Below are 18,214 nucleotides of genomic sequence, written 5' to 3' on the forward strand. Positions count from 1 at the left end.
AGATATCAACGCCGTTCCAACTCTATATCGTAAAGCTCACTGATGTAACCCCGACTCAGATACAGCATGGGGATTCAAACCCACGCCCACCTGCCACGCCCGGTTTTCAGCCCCATTCACTTCCATTCATTTTTTGAAAGTTCGAGATATCGACGCCGTTCCAACTCTAAATCATAAAGCCCACTGATGTAACCCCGACTTGGGTACAGCATGGGGATTCGAACCCACACCCACCTGCCACGCCCGGTTTTCGGCCCCATTCACTTCCATTCATTTTTTGAAAGTTCGAGATATCAACGCCGTTCCAACTCTATATCGTAAAGCTCACTGATGTTACCCCGACTCAGATACAGCCCGGGGATTCGAACCCGCGCCCACCTGCCACGCCCGGTTTTTGTCCCCATTCACTTCCATTCATTTTTTGAAAGTTCGAGATATCGACACCGTTCCAACTCTAAATCGTAAAGCCCCCTGATGTAACCCCGACTCAGATACAGCATGGGGATTCGAACCCACGCCCACCTGCCACGCCCGGTTTTTCTGTTCCATTCACTTCCATTCATTTTTTGAAAGTTCGAGATATCAACGCCGTTCCAACTCTTAATCGTAAAGCCCACTGATGTAACCCCGACTCAGGTACAGCATGGGGATTCGAACCCACGCCCACCTGCCACTCCCGGTTTTCGGCCCCATTCACTTCCATTCATTTTTTGAAAGTTCGAGATATCAACGCCGTTCCAACTCTATATCGTAAAGCTCACTGATGTAACCCCGACTCAGATACAGCATGGGGATTTGAACCCACACCCACCTGCCACGCCCGGTTTTCGGCCCCATTCACTTCCATTCATTTTTTGAAAGTTTGAGATATCGACGCCGTTCCAACTCTATATCGTAAAGCTCACTGATGTAACCCGGACTCAGATACAGCATGGGGATTCGACCCCACGCCCACCTGCCACGCCCGGTTTTTGTCCCCATTCACTTCCATTGATTTTTTGAAAGTTCGAGATATCGACGCCGTTCCAACTCTATATCGTAAAGCTCACTGATGTAACCCCGACTCAGATTCAGCATGGGAATTCGAACCCACGCCCAACTGCCACGCCCGGTTTTTGTCCCCATTCACTTCCATTCATTTTTTGAAAGTTCAAGATATCGACGCCGTTCCGACTCTATATCGTAAAGCTCACTGATGTAACCCCGACTCAGATTCAGCATGGGAATTCGAACCCACGCCCAACTGCCACGCCCGGTTTTTGTCCCCATTCACTTCCATTCATTTTTTGAAAGTTCAAGATATCGACGCCGTTCCGACTCTATATCGTAAAGCCCACTGATTTATTCCCGACTCAGATACAGCATGGGGATTCGAACCCATGCCCAGCTGCCACGCCCGGTTTTCGGCTCCATTCACTTCCATTCATTTTTTGAAAGTTTGAGATATCAACGCCGTTCCAATTTTAAATCGTAAAGCCCACTGATGACACACCAAACTTGGATAAAGCATTGGGTTACGCCCGCCGACCGGCACACGGCAATCACACTCGCATTTTCTCCGGAAATGCACTCTCTAGTTATTATTATTATTATTCCACCCGTTTTTTGTCTCCCTTTCTTCGTCCGCAGTTTTCGAGATATCGACCCCGTTCCAGCGCCAAATCGTCCGGCCCATACGGGAATGGACTGCTTGTATACAGGTTTTCGATCCGCTCGCCCGTTCACGTGCCACGCCCGCTTTTGTAGCGTTTTTTGGTCCCATTGACTTCCATTCATTTTTAGAATGGCATGTTCCTATACCGGCCTTCGGCTCAAATCGAGAGCTAGGATTCAGATAGAGACGCCTGTGAGTCTTCACCCACCCGACACCCCACATTACAGCTCTTCTATACAGCATTTAGACACGCTCACTTCCCACTGATGTAACCCCACTAACATACAGCTTGGGGATTCGAACCCACACCCACCTGCCACGCCCGGTTTTTGTCCCCATTCACTTCCATTCATTTTTTGAAAATTTGAGATATCGACGCCGTTCCAACTCTAAATCGTAAAGCCCACTGATGTAACCCCGACTCAGATACAGCATGGGGATTCGAACCCACGCCCACCCGCCACGCCCGGTTTTTGTCCCCATTCACTTCCATTCATTTTTTGAAAGTTCGAGATATCGACGCCGTTCCAACTCTATATCGTGAAGCTCACTGATGTAACCCCGACTCAGATACAGCATGGGGATTCGAACCCACACCCACCTGCCACGCCCGGTTTTTGTCCCCATTCACTTCCATTCATTTTTTGAAAATTTGAGAAATCGACACCGTTCCAACTCTAAATCGTAAAGCTCACTGATGTAACCCCAACTTGGGTACAGCATGGGGATTCGAACCCACGCCCACCTGACACGCCCGGTTTTTGTCCCCATTCACTTCCATTCATTTTTTGAAAGTTCGAGATATCGACGCCGTTCCAACTCTATATCGTAAAGCTCACTGATGTAACCCCGACTCAGGTACAGCATGGGGATTTGAACCCACACCCACCCGCCACGCCCAGTTTTTGTCCCTATTCACTTCCATTCATTTTTTGAAAGTTCGAGATATCGACGCCGTTCCAACTCTATATCGTAAAGCCCACTGATGTAACCCCGACTCAGATACAGCATGGGAATTCGAACTCACGCCCAACTGCCACGCCCGGTTTTGTGCCTATTCACTTCCATTCATTTTTTAAAAGTTCGAGATATCAACGCCGTTCCAACTCTATATCGTAAAGCTCACTGATGTAACCCCGAGTTGGATAAAGCATTAGGATACGCTCCCGCCCGACCGGCACACGGCAATCACACTCGCATTTTCTCCGGAAATGCACATCTCTAGTTATTATTATCAGTGTGATTGCTGTTGGCAAGCACACTATTGTTATCCGAAAGTCATATTATTATTATTAGTGTGATTGCTGTAGGCAAGCACACTATTGTTATCCGAAAGTCATATTATTATTATTAGTGTGATTGCAGAATGCAAGCACACTATTGTTATTGTTATTTTCGTTTTCAATATATTATTGCCATTCCGCCCGTTTTTTGTCTCCCTTTCTTCGTCCGCAATTTTCGATATATCGACCCCGTTCCAGTGCCAAATCGTCCGGCCCATACGGGAATGGACTGCTTGTATACAGCTTTTGGATCGAACCAACACTGTGGGCACAGTGCCCGTTTTAAGGTGCCCGTTTTGCCCCATTGACTCCCATTCATTTTGAAAAAAATTTCGAGCTATCAACGCCGTTCCAACCCTTGATCGACCGGGTCATTAATTAGCGCCCAAATCCAAAAAATCATCCGGATACGCCCATCCGTGTGGCATTTATGCCCGTTTTTGCCCGAATTTTTGGACAAAAATCTTGACACCTTTGGCTTTCCACAGAACGTCAACGTGATGACGTAGGCGGCATCTTCAGCCCGTTCTGAGAATAGAAAATGGCGGCCGCCAAAAAAGCTGACTTATTTTGGTCTGTAACTAAGGTATTAGTGATTTTTAAGATGAAAACGCTGCACAGAATGAAATTATACTGCAGTTACACTTAGCAGGGAGCGTCATATCATTCGCGTTGCAACAGAAAAAAAGATATTTATATCCGTTAGCTTCAAGGCTAACGGATTCATTAAAATCAATGGGAATTGCTAAATGCTAAAAGAGGGACCGAAGTCTGAGTGCACTATGCCTGAAAGCTGTAAATGACACACAGCCGATCATAGATTGCGCAATACCATGGCCCCTGCAGTGATAATCACATGTAAATGAATGAGTACTGATTTGTAAGCAGTACAAACGTGCAGAAATGCATTTTTTTACAGGTTTGGCTTTTCAAACACACCCAGAGTGAACTTGTGCTCACACCACAGCTTGTGCACAGATACAGTGGCCTGTCTGGGAGAAAGTATTCACACCCCACGCACCGCACCACTTCTAAACGCATGCGCGCCCCCGACCTGCGCACGCCCGCCGACCGGCACACGGCAATCACACTCGCATTTTCTCCGGAAATGCACTCTCTAGTTAGTGTGATTGCCTAAAGGCAATCATACTATTGTTATCCGTAAGTCATATTATTATTAGTGTGATTGCAGAATGCAAGCACACTATTGTTATTGTTATTTTCGTTTTCAATATATTATTGCCATTCTGCCCGTTTTTTGTCTCCCTTTCTTCGTCCGCAATTTTCGAGATATCGACCCCGTTTCAGTGCCAAATCATCCGGCCCATACGGGAATGGACTGCTTGTATACAGCTTTTGGATCGAACCAACACTGTGGGCACAGTGCCCGTTTTAAGGTGCCCGTTTTGCCCCATTGACTCCCATTCATTTTGAAAAAAATGTCGAGCTATCAACGCCGTTCCAACCCTTGATCGACCGGGTCATTAATTAGCGCCCAAATCCAAAAAATCATCCGGATACGCCCATCCGTGTGGCATTTATGCCCGTATTTGCCCGAATTTTTGGACTAAAATCTTGACACCTTTGGCTTTCCACAGAACGTCAACGTGATGACGTAGGCGGCATCTTCAGTCCGTTCTGAGAACAGAAAATGGCCGCCGCCAAAAAATCTGACTTATTTTGGTCTGTAACTAAAGTATTAGTGATTTTTAAGGTGAAAACGCTGCACAGAATGAAATTATAAGCCAGTAACACTTAGCAGTGAGCGTCATATCGTTCGCGTTGCAACAGAAAAGAAGATATTTATATCCGTTAGCTTCAAGGCTAACAAATGCATTCAAATCAATGGCAATGGCTACATGCTAAAGGAGGGACCGAAGTGTGAGCACTGTGTAAGTGCACTATGAATGAAAGCTGTAAATGAGACACAGCCGATCATAGATTGCGCAATACCATTGACTTCCATTCATTTTTTTTGAATGGTTATTTAATGGTTATTTCTATAACCTTTATTTAACCTATAAGAGCCCCATTTACTTCCATTCTGTTTTTTGAAAGTTCGAGATATCAACGCCGTTCCAACTCTAAATTGTACAGCCCACTGATGTAACCCCGACTCAGATACAGCATGGGGATTCGAACCCACGCCCACCTGCCACGCCCGGTTTTCAGCCCCATTCACTTCCATTCATTTTTTGGAAATTTCAAGATATCAACGCCGTTCCAACTGTAAATCATCCGGGCAGTTAATGACACCCCAACCTGGATACAGCATGGTCATACGCAGCCCCGCCTGCCACGCCCACTTTTTTTATATTTCGAGATATCAGCGCCGTTCCAACTCTAATTTGTTTAGCCCACTGATGACACCCCGACTTGGATACAGCATGGTCATACACAGCCCCGCCCGCCTGCCACGCCCACTTTGTAATATTTCGAGATATCAGCGCCGTTCCAACTCTAATTTGTTTAGCCCACTGATGACACCCCGACTTGGATACAGCATGGTCATACGCAGCCCCGCCCGCCTGCCACGCCCACTTTGTAATATTTCGAGATATCAGCGCCGTTCCAACTCTAATTTGTTTAGCCCACTGATGACACCCCGACTTGGATACAGCATGGTCATACACAGCCCCGCCCGCCTGCCACGCCCACTTTGTAATATTTCGAGATATCAGCGCCGTTCCAACTCTAATTTGTTTAGCCCACTGATGACACCCCGACTTGGATACAGCATGGTCATACGCAGCCCCGCCCGCCTGCCACGCCCACTTTGTAATATTTCGAGATATCAGCGCCGTTCCAACTCTAATTTGTTTAGCCCACTGATGACACCCCGACTTGGATACAGCATGGTCATACACAGCCCCGCCCGCCTGCCACGCCCACTTTGTAATATTTCGAGATATCAGCGCCGTTCCAACTCTAATTTGTTTAGCCCACTGATGACACCCCGACTTGGATACAGCATGGTCATACGCAGCCCCGCCCGTCTGCCACGCCCGTTTCTGAGACGTCCGGACGTCGACGCTGTTCCGACTCTGAGCCGTCCGGCCCGTCGACGCTGCTCCCAGCTTCGATACGGCGTTCGGATAAGCGCGCACGCACGCCGACCGGCACACGGCAATCACACTCGCATTTTCTCCGGAAATGCACTCTCTAGTTATTATTATTATTATTCTGCCCGTTTTTTGTCCGGCTTTCTTCGTCTGCAGTTTTCGAGATATCGACCCCGTTCCAGCGCCAAATCGTCCGGCCCATACGGGAATGGACTGCTTGTATACAGGTTTTCGATCCGCCCGCCCAGTCGCCGGCCACGCCCGTTTTTCCGAAAATTTTTTCCCATAGACTTCCATTCGTTTTCGAAATATTTTAAGATATCGACGCCGTTCCAACTCTAAATCGTCCAGCCCGTTATTGACGTCACTTCTTGAAGAAAGCTTTAGGATCCGCCTGCCCGTTCGCCCGCCACGCCCGTTTTTTACTGGTTTTGGACAATCATTCTGGCTTTTTTTTCTACAATTTTCGAGATATCGATACCGTTCCAACTCTAAATCGTCCAGCCCGTTATTGCCGACACATTTTAAAAAAAGCTTTTTGATCCGCCTGCCCGTTCACCCGCTACGCCCGCTTTTATACCGATTTTTAGACCATTCATTTTTGTTGAAGGGTTATTTAATGGTTACTTCTACAACCTTTATTTAACCTATAAGAGCCCCATTCACTTTCATTCACTTTTTGAAAGTTCGAGATATCAACGCCGTTCCAACTCTATATCGTAAAGCCCACTGATGTAACCCCGACTCAGATACAGCATGGGGATTCGAACCCACACCCACCTGCCACGCCCGGTTTTTGTCCCCATTCACTTCCATTCATTTTTTGAAAGTTTGAGATATCGACGCCGTTCCAACTCTATATCGTAAAGCTCACTGATGTAACCCCGACTCAGATACAGCATGGGGATTCGAGCCCACGCCCACCTGCCACGCCCGGTTTTTGTCCCCATTCACTTCCATTCATTTTTTGAAAGTTCGAGATATCGACGCCGTTCCAACTCTATATCGTAAAGCCCACTGATGTAACCCCGACTCAGATACAGCATGGGGATTCGAGCCCACGCCCACCTGCCACGCCCGGTTTTTGTCCCCATTCACTTCCATTCATTTTTTGAAAGTTCGAGATATCGACGCCGTTCCAACTCTATATCGTAAAGCTCACTGATGTAACCCCGACTCAGGTACAGCATGGGGATTCGAACCCACACCCACCTGCCACGCCCAGTTTTTGTCCCCATTCACTTCCATTCATTTTTTGAAAGTTTGAGATATCGACACCGTTCCAACTCTATATCGTAAAGCTCACTGATGTAACCCCGACTCAGATACAGCATGGGGATTCGAACCCACGCCCACCTGCCACGCCCGGTTTTTGTCCCCATTCACTTCCATTCATTTTTTGAAAGTTTGAGATATCAACGCCGTTCCAACTCTATATCGTAAAGCTCACTGATGTAACCCCGACTCAGGTACAGCATGGGGATTCGAACCCACACCCACCTGCCACGCCCAGTTTTTGTCCCCATTCACTTCCATTCATTTTTTGAAAGTTTGAGATATCGACACCGTTCCAACTCTATATCGTAAAGCTCACTGATGTAACCCCGACTCAGGTACAGCATGGGGATTCGAACCCACACCCACCTGCCACGCCCAGTTTTTGTCCCCATTCACTTCCATTCATTTTTTGAAAGTTTGAGATATCGACACCGTTCCAACTCTATATCGTAAAGCTCACTGATGTAACCCCGACTCAGATACAGCATGGGGATTCGAACCCACGCCCACCTGCCACGCCCGGTTTTTGTCCCCATTCACTTCCATTCATTTTTTGAAAGTTTGAGATATCAACGCCGTTCCAACTCTATATCGTAAAGCTCACTGATGTAACCCCGACTCAGGTACAGCATGGGGATTCGAACCCACACCCACCTGCCACGCCCAGTTTTTGTCCCCATTCACTTCCATTCATTTTTTGAAAGTTTGAGATATCGACACCGTTCCAACTCTATATCGTAAAGCTCACTGATGTAACCCCGACTCAGATACAGCATGGGGATTCGAACCCACGCCCACCTGCCACGCCCGGTTTTTGTCCCCATTCACTTCCATTCATTTTTTGAAAGTTCGAGATATCAACGCCGTTCCAACTCTATATCGTAAAGCTCACTGATGTAACCCCGACTCAGGTACAGCATGGGGATTCGAACCCACACCCACCTGCCACGCCCGGTTTTTTTCCCCATTCACTTCCATTCATTTTTTGAAAGTTCGAGATATCAACGCCGTTCCAACTCTATATCGTAAAGCTCACTGATGTAACCCCGACTCAGGTACAGCATGGGGATTCGAACCCACACCCACCTGCCACGCCCGGTTTTTGGTCCCATTCACTTCCATTCATTTTTTGAAAGTTCGAGATATCAACGCCGTTCCAACTCTATATCGTAAAGCTCACTGATGTTACCCCGACTCAGATACAGCATGGGGATTCGAACCCACACCCACCTGCCACGCCCGGTTTTCGGCCCTATTCACTTCCATTCAATTTTTGAAAGTTTGAGATATCAACGCCGTTCCAACTCTATATCGTAAAGCTCACTGATGTTACCCCGACTCAGGTACAGCATGGGGATTCGAAACCACGCCCACCTGCCACGCCCGGTTTTTGGTCCCATTCACTTCCATTCATTTTTTGAAAGTTCGAGATATCAACGCCGTTCCAACTCTAAATCGTAAAGCCCACTGATGACACCCTGACTTGGGTACAGCATGGGGATTCGAACCAACACCCACCTGCCACGCCCGGTTTTTGTCCCCATTCCCTTCTATTCATTTTTTGAAAGTTTGAGATATCAACGCCGTTCCAACTCTAAATCGTAAAGCCCCCTGATGTAACCCTGACTCATGTACAGCATGGGGATTCGAACCCACGCCCACCTGCCACGCCCGGTTTTTTTCCCCATTCACTTCTATTCATTTTTTGAAAGTTCGAGATATCAACGCCGTTCCAACTCTAAATCATAAAGCCCACTGATGTAACCCCGACTTGGGTACAGCATGGGGATTCGAACCCACGCCCACCTGCCACGCCCGGTTTTCAGCCCCATTCACTTCCATTCATTTTTTGAAAGTTCGAGATATTAACGCCGTTCCAACTCTATATCATAAACCTCACTGATGTAACCCCGACTCAGATACAGCATGGGGATTCGAACCCACGCCCACCTGCCACACCCGGTTTTTGTCCCCATTCACTTCCATTCATTTTTTGAAAGTTTGAGATATAAACGCCGTTTCAACTATAAATCGTAAAGCCCACTGATGTAACCCCGACTCAGATACAGCATGGGGATTCGAACCCATGCCCAGCTGCCATGCCCGGTTTTCGGCTCCATTCACTTCCATTCATTTTTTGAAAGTTTGAGATATCGACGCCGTTCCAATTTTAAATCGTAAAGCCCACTGATGACACACCAAACTTGGATAAAGCATTGGGTTACGCCCGCCGACCGGCACACGGCAATCACACTCGCATTTTCTCCGGAAATGCACATCTCTAGTTAGTGTGATTGCTGTAGGCAAGCACACTATTGTTATCCGAAAGTCATATTATTATTATTATTAGTGTGATTGCAGAATGCAAGCACACTATTGTTATTGTTATTTTCGTTTTCAATATATTATTATTATTCTGCCCGTTTTTTGTCCGTGCTTCTTCTCCCGCAGTTTTCGAGATATCGACCCCGTTCCAGCGCCAAATCGTCCGGCCCATACGGGAATAGAGCGCTTGTATACAACTTTTTGATCGAACCAACACTGTGGGCACAGTGCCCGTTTTAAGGTGCCCGTTTTTCCCCATTGACTCCCATTCATTTTGAAATGAATTTCGAGCTATCAACGCCGTTCCAACCCTTGATCGACCGGGTCATTAATTAGCGCCCAAATCCAAAAAATCATCCGGATACGCCCATCCGTGTGGCATTTATGCCCGTTTTTGCCCGAATTTTTGGACAAAAATCTTGACACCTTTGGCTTTCCACAGAACGTCAACGTGATGACGTAGACGGCATCTTCAGGCCGTTCTGAGAATAGAAAATGGCGGCCGCCAAAAAATCTGACTTATTTTGGTCTGTAACTAAAGTATTAGTGATTTTTAAGATGAAAACGCTGCACAGAATGAAATTATAGTGCAGTTAGACTTTGCAGTGAGCGTCATATCGTTCGCGCTGCAACAGAAACAAAGATATTTATATCCGTTAGCTTCAAGGCTAACGGATGCATTGAAATCAATGGGAATTGCTAAATGCTAAAAGAGGGACCGAAGTCTGAGTGCACTATGCCTGAAATCTGTAAATGAGACACAGCCGATCATAGATTGCGCAATACCATGGCCCCTGCAGTGATAATCACATGTAAATGAATGAGTACTGATTTGTAAGCAGTACAAACGTGCAGAAATGCATTTTTTTACAGGTTTGGCTTTTCAAACACACCCAGAGTGAACTTGTGCTCACACCACAGCTTGTGCACAGATACAGTGGCCTGTCTGGGAGAAAGTATTCACACCCCACGCACCGCACCACTTCTAAACGCATGCGCGCCCCCGACCTGCGCACGCCCGCCGACCGGCACACGGCAATCACACTCGCATTTTCTCCGGAAATGCACTCTCTAGTTATTATTATTATTCCACCCGTTTTTTGTCTCCCTTTCTTCGTCCGCAGTTTTCGAGATATCGACCCCGTTCCAGCGCCAAATCGTCCGGCCCATACGGGAATGGACTGCTTGTATACAGGTTTTCGATCCGCTCGCCCGTTCACGTGCCACGCCCGCTTTTGTAGCGTTTTTTGGTCCCATTGACTTCCATTCATTTTTAGAATGGCATGTTCCTATACCGGCCTTCGGCTCAAATCGAGAGCTAGGATTCAGATAGAGACGCCTGTGAGTCTTCACCCACCCGACACCCCACATTACAGCTCTTCTATACAGCATTTAGACACGCTCACTTCCCACTGATGTAACCCCACTAACATACAGCTTGGGGATTCGAACCCACGCCCACCTGCCACGCCCGGTTTTTGTCCCCATTCACTTCCATTCATTTTTTGAAAGTTCGAGATATCGACGCCGTTCCAACTCTATATCATAAAGCTCACTGATGTAACCCCGACTCAGATACAGCATGGGGATTCGAACCCACACCCACCTGCCACGCCCGGTTTTTGTCCCCATTCACTTCCATTCATTTTTTGAAAATTTGAGATATCGACGCCGTTCCAACTCTATATCGTAAAGCTCACTGATGTAACTCCGACTCAGATACAGCATGGGGATTCGAACCCACACCCACCCGCCACGCCCAGTTTTTGTCCCCATTCACTTCCATTCATTTTTTGAAAGTTCGAGATATCGACGCCGTTCCAACTCTATATCGTGAAGCTCACTGATGTAACCCCGACTCAGATACAGCATGGGGATTCGAACCCATGCCCACCTGCCACGCCCGGTTTTTGTCCCCATTCACTTCCATTCATTTTTTGAAAGTTCGAGATATCGACGCGGTTCCAACTCTATATCGTGAAGCTCACTGATGTAACCCCGACTCAGATACAGCATGGGGATTCGAACCCACACCCACCTGCCACGCCCGGTTTTTGTCCCCATTCACTTCCATTCATTTTTTGAAAGTTCGAGATATCGACGCCGTTCCAACTCTATATCGTGAAGCTCACTGATGTAACCCCGACTCAGATACAGCATGGGGATTCGAACCCACACCCACCTGCCACGCCCGGTTTTTGACCCCATTCACTTCCATTCATTTTTTGAAAGTTCGAGATATCAACGCCGTTCCAACTCTATATCGTGAAGCTCACTGATGTAACCCCGACTCAGATACAGCATGGGGATTCGAACCCACACCCACCTGCCACGCCCGGTTTTTGTCCCCATTCACTTCCATTCATTTTTTGAAAGTTCGAGATATCGATGCCGTTCCAACTCTATATCATAAAGCTCACTGATGTTACCCCGACTCAGATACAGCATGGGGATTCGAACCCACGCCCACCTGCCACGCCCGGTTTTTGTCCCCATTCACTTCCATTCATTTTTTGAAAGTTCGAGATATCGACGCCGTTCCAACTCTATATCGTGAAGCTCACTGATGTAACCCCGACTCAGATACAGCATGGGGATTCGAACCCACACCCACCTGCCACGCCCGGTTTTTGTCCCCATTCACTTCCATTCATTTTTTGAAAGTTCGAGATATCGACGCCGTTCCAACTCTATATCGTAAAGCTCACTGATGTTACCCCGACTCAGATTCAGCATGGGGATTCGAACCCACACCCACCTGCCACGCCCGGTTTTTGTCCCCATTCACTTCCATTCATTTTTTGAAAATTTGAGATATCGACGCCGTTCCAACTCTAAATCGTAAAGCTCACTGATGTAACCCCAACTTGGGTACAGCATGGGGATTCGAACCCACGCCCACCTGACACGCCCGGTTTTTGTCCCCATTCACTTCCATTCATTTTTTGAAAGTTCGAGATATCGACGCCGTTCCAACTCTATATCGTAAAGCTCACTGATGTAACCCCGACTCAGGTACAGCATGGGGATTCGAACCCACACCCACCTGCCACGCCCGGTTTTTGTCCCCATTCACTTCCATTCATTTTTTGAAAGTTCGAGATATCGACGCCGTTCCAACTCTATATCGTGAAGCTCACTGATGTAACCCCGACTCAGATACAGCATGGGGATTCGAACCCACGCCCACCTGCCACGCCCGGTTTTTGTCCCCATTCACTTCCATTCATTTTTTGAAAGTTCGAGATATCGACGCCGTTCCAACTCTATATCGTAAAGCTCACTGATGTAACCCCGACTCAGATACAGCATGGGGATTCGAACCCACACCCACCTGCCACGCCTGGTTTTTGTCCCCATTCACTTCCATTCATTTTTTGAAAGTTCGAGATATCGACGCCGTTCCAACTCTATATCGTAAAGCTCACTGATGTAACCCCGACTCAGATACAGCATGGGGATTCGAACCCACACCCACCTGCCACGCCCGGTTTTTGTCCCCATTCACTTCCATTCATTTTTTGAAAGTTCGAGATATCGACGCCGTTCCAACTCTATATCGTGAAGCTCACTGATGTAACCCCGACTCAGATACAGCATGGGGATTCGAACCCACACCCACCTGCCACGCCCGGTTTTTGTCCCCATTCACTTCCATTCATTTTTTGAAAATTTGAGAAATCGACGCCGTTCCAACTCTAAATCGTAAAGCTCACTGATGTAACCCCAACTTGGGTACAGCATGGGGATTCGAACCCACGCCCACCTGACACGCCCGGTTTTTGTCCCCATTCACTTCCATTCATTTTTTGAAAGTTCGAGATATCGACGCCGTTCCAACTCTATATCGTAAAGCTCACTGATGTAACCCCGACTCAGGTACAGCATGGGGATTTGAACCCACACCCACCTGCCACGCCCAGTTTTTGTCCCTATTCACTTCCATTCATTTTTTGAAAGTTCGAGATATCGACGCCGTTCCAACTCTATATCGTAAAGCCCACTGATGTAACCCCGACTCAGATACAGCATGGGAATTCGAACTCACGCCCAACTGCCACGCCCGGTTTTGTGCCTATTCACTTCCATTCATTTTTTAAAAGTTCGAGATATCAACGCCGTTCCAACTCTATATCGTAAAGCTCACTGATGTAACCCCGAGTTGGATAAAGCATTAGGATACGCTCCCGCCCGACCGGCACACGGCAATCACACTCGCATTTTCTCCGGAAATGCACATCTCTAGTTATTATTATTATTATTCCACCCGTTTTTTGTCTCCCTTTCTTCGTCCGCAGTTTTCGAGATATCGACCCCGTTCCAGCGCCAAATCGTCCGGCCCATACGGGAATGGACTGCTTGTATACAGGTTTTCGATCCGCTCGCCCGTTCACGTGCCACGCCCGCTTTTGTAGCGTTTTTTGGTCCCATTGACTTCCATTCATTTTTAGAATGGCATGTTCCTATACCGGCCTTCGGCTCAAATCGAGAGCTAGGATTCAGATAGAGACGCCTGTGAGTCTTCACCCACCCGACACCCCACATTACAGCTCTTCTATACAGCATTTAGACACGCTCACTTCCCACTGATGTAACCCCACTAACATACAGCTTGGGGATTCGAACCCACGCCCACCTGCCACGCCCGGTTTTTGTCCCCATTCACTTCCATTCATTTTTTGAAAGTTCGAGATATCGACGCCGTTCCAACTCTATATCATAAAGCTCACTGATGTAACCCCGACTCAGATACAGCATGGGGATTCGAACCCACACCCACCTGCCACGCCCGGTTTTTGTCCCCATTCACTTCCATTCATTTTTTGAAAATTTGAGATATCGACGCCGTTCCAACTCTAAATCGTAAAGCCCACTGATGTAACCCCAACTTGGATACAGCATGGGGATTCGAACCCACGCCCACCCGCCACGCCCGGTTTTTGTCCCCATTCACTTCCATTCATTTTTTGAAAGTTCGAGATATCGACGCCGTTCCAACTCTATATCATAAAGCTCACTGATGTAACCCCGACTCAGATACAGCATGGGGATTCGAACCCACGCCCACCTGCCACGCCCGGTTTTTGTCCCCATTCACTTCCATTCATTTTTTGAAAGTTCGAGATATCGACGCCGTTCCAACTCTATATCATAAAGCTCACTGATGTAACCCCGACTCAGATACAGCATGGGGATTCGAACCCACACCCACCTGCCACGCCCGGTTTTTGTCCCCATTCACTTCCATTCATTTTTTGAAAATTTGAGATATCGACGCCGTTCCAACTCTAAATCGTAAAGCCCACTGATGTAACCCCAACTTGGATACAGCATGGGGATTCGAACCCACGCCCACCCGCCACGCCCGGTTTTTGTCCCCATTCACTTCCATTCATTTTTTGAAAGTTCGAGATATCGACGCCGTTCCAACTCTATATCGTAAAGCTCACTGATGTAACTCCGACTCAGATACAGCATGGGGATTCGAACCCACACCCACCCGCCACGCCCAGTTTTTGGCCCCATTCACTTCCATTCATTTTTTGAAAGTTTGAGATATCGACGCCGTTCCAACTCTATATCATAAAGCTCACTGATGTAACCCCGACTCAGATACAGCATGGGGATTCGAACCCACACCCACCTGCCACGCCCGGTTTTTGTCCCTATTCACTTCCATTCATTTTTTGAAAGTTCGAGATATCGACGCCGTTCCAACTCTATATCGTAAAGCTCACTTATGTAACCCAGACTTAAAAACAGCATGGGGATTCGACCCCACGCCCACCTGCCACGCCCGGTTTTTGTCCTCATTCACTTCCATTCATTTTTTGAAAGTTCGAGATATCGACGCCGTTCCAACTCTATATCGTAAAGCTCACTGATGTAACCCCGACTCAGGTACAGCATGGGGATTTGAACCCACACCCACCCGCCACGCCCGGTTTTTGGTCTCATTCACTTCCATTAATTTTTTGAAAATTTTGAGATATTAACGCCGTTCCAACTCTAAATCGTAAAGCCCACTGATGTAACCCCGACTCAGGTACAGCATGGGGATTCGAACCCACGCCCACCTGCCACGCCCAGTTTTTGTCCCCATTCACTTCCATTCATTTTTTGAAAGTTCGAGAAATCAACGCCGTTCCAACTCTATATTGTAAAGCCCCCTGATGTAACCCCGACTCAGGTACAGCATGGGGATTCGAACCCATGCCCACCTGCCACGCCCGGTTTTCGGCTCCATTCACTTCCATTCATTTTTTGAAAGTTTGAGATATCGACGCCGTTTTAATTTTAAATCGTAAAGCCCACTGATGTAACCCCGACTTGGATAAAGTATTGGGTTACGCGCGCCCGCCCGACCGGCACACGGCAATCACACTCGCATTTTCTCCGGAAATGCACATCTCTAGTTAGTGTGATTGCAGAATGCAAGCACACTATTGTTATTGTTATTTTCGTTTTCAATATATTATTGCCATTCCGCCCGTTTTTTTGTCTCCCTTTCTTCGTCCGCAATTTTCGAGATATCGACCCCGTTCCAGTGCCAAATCGTCCGGCCCATACGGGAATGGACTGCTTGTATACAGCTTTTGGATCGAACCAACACTGTGGGCACAGTGCCCGTTTTAAGGTGCCCGTTTTGCCCCATTGACTCCCATTCATTTTGAAAAAAATTTCGAGCTATCAACGCCGTTCCAACCCTTGATCGACCGGGTCATTAATTAGCGCCCAAATCCAAAAAATCATCTGGATACGCCCATCCGTGTGGCATTTATGCCCGTTTTCGCCCGAATTTTTGGACAAAAATCTTGACACCTTTGGCTTTCCACAGAACGTCAACGTGATGACGTAGGCGGCATCTTCAGGCCGTTCTGAGAATAGAAAATGGCGGCCGCCAAAAAATCTGACTTATTTTGGTCTGTAACTAAAGTATTAGTGATTTTTAAGATGAAAACGCTGCACAGAATGAAATTATAGTGCAGTTAGACTTAGCAGTGAGCGTCATATCGTTCGCGTTGCAACAGAAAAAAAGATATTTATATCCGTTAGCTTCAAGGCTAACGGATGCATTAAAATCAATGGGAATTGCTAAATGCTAAAAGAGGGACCGAAGTCTGAGTGCACTATGCTTGAAAGCTGTAAATGAGACACAGCCGATCATAGATTGCGCAATACCATGGCCCCTGCAGTGATAATCATATGTAAATGAATGAGTACTGATTTGTAAGCAGTACAAACGTGCAGAAATGCATTTTTTTACAGGTTTGGCTTTTCAAACACACCCAGAGTGAACTAGTGCTCACACCACAGCTTGTGCACAGATACAGTGGCCTGTCTGGGAGAAAGTATTCACACCCCATGCACCGCACCACTTCTAAACGCATGCGCGCCCCCGACCTGCACACGCCCGCCGACCGGCACACGGCAATCACACTCGCATTTTCTCCGGAAATGCACTCTCTAGTTAGTGTGATTGCTGTAGGCAAGCACACTATTGTTATCCGAAAGTCATATTATTATTATTATTATTATTATTATTATTATTATTATTCCACCCGTTTTTTGTCTCCCTTTCTTCGTCCGCAGTTTTCGAGATATCGACCCCGTTCCAGCGCCAAATCGTCCGGCCCATACGGGAATGGACTGCTTGTATACAGGTTTTCGATCCGCTCGCCCGTTCACGTGCCACGCCCGCTTTTGTAGCGTTTTTTGGTCCCATTGACTTCCATTCATTTTTAGAATGGCATGTTCCTATACCGGCCTTCGGCTCAAATCGAGAGCTAGGATTCAGATAGAGACGCCTGTGAGTCTTCACCCACCCGACACCCCACATTACAGCTCTTCTATACAGCATTTAGACACGCTCACTTCCCACTGATGTAACCCCACTAACATACAGCTTGGGGATTCGAACCCACGCCCACCTGCCACGCCCGGTTTTTGTCCCCATTCACTTCCATTCATTTTTTGAAAGTTTGAGATATCGACTCCGTTCCAACTCTATATCGTGAAGCTCACTGATGTAACCCCGACTCAGATACAGCATGGGGATTCGAACCCACACCCATCTGCCACGCCCGGTTTTTGTCCCCATTCACTTCCATTCATTTTTTGAAAGTTCGAGATATCGACGCCGTTCCAACTCTATATCGTGAAGCTCACTGATGTAACCCCGACTCAGATACAGCATGGGGATTCGAACCCACACCCACCTGCCACGCCCGGTTTTTGACCCCATTCACTTCCATTCATTTTTTGAAAGTTCGAGATATCGACGCCGTTCCAACTCTATATCGTGAAGCTCACTGATGTAACCCCGACTCAGATACAGCATGGGGATTCGAACCCACACCCACCTGCCACGCCCGGTTTTTGTCCCCATTCACTTCCATTCATTTTTTGAAAGTTCGAGAAATCAACGCCGTTCCAACTCTATATTGTAAAGCCCTCTGATGTAACCCCGACTCAGGTACAGCATGGGGATTCGAACCCATGCCCACCTGCCACGCCCGGTTTTCGGCTCCATTCACTTCCATTCATTTTTTGAAAGTTTGAGATATCGACGCCGTTTTAATTTTAAATCGTAAAGCCCACTGATGTAACCC

General features: G+C 47.4%; 1 protein-coding gene across 1 annotated transcript in view; it reads left to right on the plus strand.

Moving 5' to 3' along the window:
* The window catches only part of sil1 (SIL1 nucleotide exchange factor), a 255,947-nt gene that overhangs the window by 166,219 nt on the left and 71,514 nt on the right, over positions 1–18,214 (plus strand). The gene's annotated exons all lie outside the window — the stretch shown is intronic.

Source organism: Trichomycterus rosablanca, unplaced genomic scaffold (assembly GCF_030014385.1).
Source record: "Trichomycterus rosablanca isolate fTriRos1 unplaced genomic scaffold, fTriRos1.hap1 scaffold_48, whole genome shotgun sequence".
NCBI classification, from domain to species: domain Eukaryota; kingdom Metazoa; phylum Chordata; class Actinopteri; order Siluriformes; family Trichomycteridae; genus Trichomycterus; species Trichomycterus rosablanca.